Source organism: Dreissena polymorpha, chromosome 3 (genome assembly GCF_020536995.1).
Source record: "Dreissena polymorpha isolate Duluth1 chromosome 3, UMN_Dpol_1.0, whole genome shotgun sequence".
In the NCBI taxonomy this organism is placed as follows: domain Eukaryota; kingdom Metazoa; phylum Mollusca; class Bivalvia; order Myida; family Dreissenidae; genus Dreissena; species Dreissena polymorpha.
In genome coordinates, this window is record NC_068357.1 from 44653615 (window position 1) to 44659592 (window position 5978).

The following is a 5978-nucleotide window of genomic DNA, read 5'->3' on the forward strand; positions in this document are numbered from 1 at the left end:
TTTATTGCATAATGTGAAGCTGATGCATACAAATGCTATTGTAGATGTAAACGAAAAGATGATCAATTGGAGAGGAAGTCACGTCTTAACAGGTCTTCACCGAACGCCTGCTTGTATGGCGGGAAATTCGAAGAAATCGGCATAGGGATATTCCAATCAAACCAACTTCGCGCAATTTATGACATTAGTAAAGTAGAGTTAGCGATTATGTTCCGCGATGAATCGCTTAACAAACACTAAAAAATAAGCGTTTTTAACTGATTTAACCGCCTAATAGATTTTCAGCTGTTATTAAGCGTTTTAAACAGATTTCATCGGTATTTAAGCGTTTTCATCCGTTGAATTGCGCAACCACTTTTGTTAAGCGATTTTACGCGATTAATCGCTACGCATGCGCATTTGTCCATACCGCTGAAAAGCGCTGAATGGGCGGAGCCTAACAGAAGTAGGTGTGTCATACAATATTTATTTATAGATCCCTGCTTATCCGTGTGTTATCCTTTTTCCGTTTGAAGGTTATAATTATTTTTTACTTGTATTGTGTATCAAACTAACGTATATCTTATTTAAGAAATATCATCTCTTATTGCAAATCCTAACACAACTACTGAAAAAATATCTGTAGGATACTATTTGTGGGATAAACATAATTCAATATTAGATGAAGGGATTGACGTGAAACACGATCACAATTTCATTGTCCGACTTAATTCTCGTGTTTGATAACGAAGAAATGTGTCGTTATTAATTATCGATAGAAACAGTATTTTTCAAATAAAATATTTTAAGAATACCTTTACAGTGAGCGTGCAGATTGAGAGAAAAAGCAGAAGTGTCGTGTTTTTTGTTTAGTTGTTTTTTATTCTATGAGAGCCGTAATGTTCGTTTATGTACTATGTAAGAACATTATAATGACATGATAATTCATTAAAATGTTAGTCAGTGATAATTCTAACCACACAAATATTGTTTTAAAACGGCATACACTTTTCACGCATTGTGGGACGATCGTCGTTTAATTAAAACGCGTAAGTTATAAGTGTTACTATTACTGTTTACTTCTGTGTCTATTTGAATCATTTAAAATAATTGATTATTAATTGATTGGTTATTACGGATCAATATATAAATTGAAAAGTTTACTTTTTAAACTAAACATCTTCATGACTGAATTACTGACTCAGTAAGCTGTCTGTGAGTTGTTTTCGTTTATTAAATTTCTGACAGGAGTGATTGCACTGTATGTTTTTGTATATAAACTTCACACACAAACATATCCCGACACAATTGTGCTTCACTGAGGATGTGATTTTAAGACAAGATGATTGTTATTGTTTTTGTTTACAATCGATATTTTTCAGTCACTGGTTGGCAAAAGCGCTGGTTACTGATATGGACAATATTTGCAAAAAGTCATGTAAGTCTTGTTTTTATTTAAAAAAATAAGCTTGAATTTCTAAAATGGATTTTAAACACGATAAATGAATAAAGAACTTTATCACACAACACCAACATCGGCATTGGAATAGATTGTATTGTTAATTTTTTGCGGGTAATAATTAGCGTAAATGATCGAATTATATTAAATGTTATCAATATGATCATCACATAATAGTTCGTGTTAATTGTTTTATTATATTTTTATCATTTATAAGGTTATTAATAGAAGCAAAGTTAATCTGAATTATTTTTAGAGTAATAAAAACTCAGCATGACTTAGGTCTTCATTTCCATTATACCTGTTATTAGAATTTGACGAGTGATTTATTATCTTAACATGTGCAGACATGTGGTGACATCTATTAGCGCTGTTAATCCACACTTGTAAATCAAAAGATAAGTTAGGGGAATTGAATGTATACCATTTCCAACGCGGACATGTGGTCTTGACAAGTGCGAGTGTAAGCTTCAATGTTTAGAATTACCGAAATCCCCCTTCAACAACATTAATTTATTTCAGAACTTTTAATGACATATAAGCATTATTAAGTGTGGATTATTTCACGTGTATATGAACAACAATATGTTATGGTACCCACTTTGCGTAACTTAACGAAATCCACTTTTATACGTTAGAACATGGGGATTGCGGTACCCACTCGGCGTCGAGAGAGTGTAAAATCTAACCGAAATGCCAGGTATACAGCGCTTTTTCGTGTACAAAATATGTGGGGGAAAAATGTGTCGTTAATATTTTAGTACATAACATGTGTATATACCAGTGAAGACGTGTAAATTTACAGCAGTGTCCGACAAATTTCTTATTTTCAGGTAGCCCCTTGGACTACCAATAAAAATATTTGGTAGCCCATATAATTTTCCTACAAAATGATAAGAGGCAGGTTTTCATCTTTATTTTATTTCTTCATATACATATACATAATATGTATACATACATATACATAATACAGCAAGTATTCTGATGTACACAGTCAATATCGTTAATTAATGTTACAGTACAGGTACCGTGTACTTTAATGTAAATATACCAAAGAATATCATTTACTACATGTAGATATTACATGTATGTGCACATGTATGTGTACTTAAATTCGGACATCACGTTAAGTTGGAAACGTAAATAAAGCGTTTAGATGATCAATACGATTGACTCGTATGGTGTTAATCAATGCCATTGCCCTTTTTAACAACAAATATCGAGTTTCAAGAAATTAAGAGTATTAAATCATTTATTTACTTGTGTCCGACTTTAAGTACTGTCCGAATTTACGTATTGCATCCGTATGTTACGACACTTGTGTGCAGTCAGTATACAATACAATAATTGTTTCAATAATGAAGGAACTGATACAGTGTAACGGTAACGATACAGCGTGTTTACATTATATGTTATTAAGAGGAAATGTCAATGCCAAATAATTCGCGAGATACCCCGGTACTTAAGTCGAAATTCACAACGCAACTTTTAATGGAAATTAAATTATCTCAATGTTGTACCCGCTACGAAATTTTTATTTACAAATAAATACACCCATGCCATTTTTTGCGCGCTTTTTATCTGGACAAAGAAATTCATTTATTAAATGTAGAATGTGTAACCTAAAATAGCTGTACACAACGCGTGCAAACCGTGGCAGGTGATTTACGCATGTTGCAATTGAACGGTCCTGATTGGGAGCTTAGTTCATCTTAACTTTAAATAGAACCATATGCCGAAATTCATTCGACACTTTAGAAAATTTCAAACGTTTGTGTTTATGACTCTTATCGTCTATATTACCCACCCATAATTTGGTTTAAAAAATATAAATTTGGCATATATGGGACTATTGATTAACAGTCGATTAATCCAATTATTAATTGACAATTCAAACTAATTAGCAGGTGTTAACCGCGTTCACACCGTTGTTATTAATACTCATTTTCGGTTAGTTACCGTTTTGAAGATTCCGCTATTATTTTGATTTATTTAATGTTCGGCGTCCTTGGATATTTAACGACATCAAAAACGTTGTCGCTAGTACTCATTGTTGCGGTTAACAAAGAATTCCAAACTGCGAAATGATGTTGCATCATGTGCGCCAACTATCCAAACGGCTCTAATTATATTATTAGCAGACGACAAATGTTGATTCTGATTGGATGATTAAAATACACTGTTACTGTCTACGACATTACCGCAAGTGATCGGTGACTGATTAGATAATTGATTGCACTGTGTTATCGGATTATAAGCAATACACAGTGTAGAAACACATGGCCAGCGTGTTGATTCTACGTATGTCTGTCAATAAAACGGGCTACCGCTTTTATAGATTTATAGTAGCTCGGCGGGCGTCAGCTGGAAAATTTCAGTATTCCGATGAAAAATTTCGGTAGCCCCCGGGCTCCGGGCAATGGATTTGTCGGACACTGATTTACACGTAGTTACATGCTATATTTCGGTAAATGCGCACGCGTTTGAGAGCGTGTTTAGCGTACCGAAATACCCGTTATAGATAGCTAATATTTTTTAACTTATAATTTCTGCATTTCCATTATACCTTAATGACACAATCCCCTTTAACCAGTGTTATAGGGGATTAAAAAGTCCATAAAAATCACCCGCAATATCGCGTTATCTGTAGGCCAAGAAGACACTTTGATATTTTCTAACCGCTTATGCCTCACTTACAAATAATCCGGTCGCCGGCCGATGTGTCCGATCTACAGGCATCGGGAAGACTGGCACGTCGGAGCCGTCCGCCGTCCGATGATTGACAAAGTTTAAAACCTCAGTCACAAATGAACACCGATCACCGTCCGATCAGCGGCCGACTTTTTTTTTCGCTCATCGTGCTGGCGCCTTCCCGGGCCCGACGTCGGGTAAAATTTTAAGTGAGACTTAAAATTAATCCGGACGCCGCCCGATGCTACATATTGGGCCGGTTTCCGTGCGATCACCGGCCGGTCGCCAGCCCGAATAGCGGAAAAATACGTCGGCCGCTGATCGGACGGTGATCGTTGTCTATCTGTGACTTAGGCATTAGCCACGTGATTAAGTGTCCAGGCGAGATGTCATGAATGATGTCAATCATTGCTAAATTGTTGAGTACATTAAAATTAACGGGACGTGTTACACGTCATTGTGGTTTGATTTTTCATTTAGAAAACGCGCTGAAAACAAACGCATAAACGTGTGATTAGATCCAAAGCAGTATCAGTTAAATCTACGTACACATGCAGTTTAAATATACGCGTACATGTACTGGATATCGAGATCAGGATATATGAAGAACATCATTTTTTAAAAAGATATTTCTTACTATCATTACCGTCGTTTCATTAAAAATGTAGTCTAATATTAAAATCTATATAATGATTTAATAACTCGAGTACTTTGAATACACTAATACGAAATGATAAAATTTACTTTATACACTATGTAAGAGTCTTTATGGTATGAGATCAAGTAAAATAAAATCATGTTTCTGCGGCAATTGCGACTGACTTCACTTTTTATAAAATGGCACGTTTGCCAGATCTTAACTTTATCTTCTTTAACGACATATTTATGATGTTTTGCGTTTAAAACATATAGGCGTTATTAAGTTACCAAATGTTCACAAATTAATCAATAGTCTGTTAATTTGCAAATCAATGATTAAATTTGTGTTGTGTAACAAATAATACACGTTACACAAACACATTTGTTGCTAATATTAAAGTGAGCTAATATTTCCTTGACACAGTGTGATTTCTTTGCGTTTTATTAAATTGAATTAAATCATTAAACATTGATCAGTTGCTCTAAACTTGTAAATCTTATATTTTATAAACAATATAAGCATATTGTATCGATCTTGATAGTTTTGAGGAAAAACATTGAAAGCTGTTTACAAGTACGCGTTTAATAATGCTTCTTTTTGTAGAAAAGAAGTATTAAATTTAGAATAAATCTGAAAGTATGTGTGTCTCTCTCTCTCTGTCTTTATTTACAATGGCACGTTTCTCAAATCTTATTTTATTGAATATAGCTGCTTTAACGAAATATTCGCGTTTACATTATCTGTGCCTTGTTTAAAATCGATATTTCACCGAATCCAACAAATGTTATGTTTATTTTATGCTTACAAATGATTATTTTTTTTCCCAAAATATATTTCCGGTAAAACAATTAAAATTATCAATTATTTTCACTGTTAATTGTACGGTTTTAAACGGTGAATTATCGGTTTTTATTCACTGATATTTTTCGATAAACCACCAGAAAGCATAAAATAACATTGCTCAGTTCCCTTACACTTGTAGATCGGATTATATTAACAATATTAGCATATATTTTCGATCTGATAGTTTTGAAAAAAATATATTTAAACGGGTAAACGTTTACAAGTTCGTGCGTAATATTATACGGATGTAATGATTCGTTGTTTGTGTGGAATTGAGATATATATTAAACAGGAACGGGGAGTTCAACTTCATATAGTTCTTTATAACGAATATGTCCATTGGCAAGATTCTCGCGCTGTTGAACA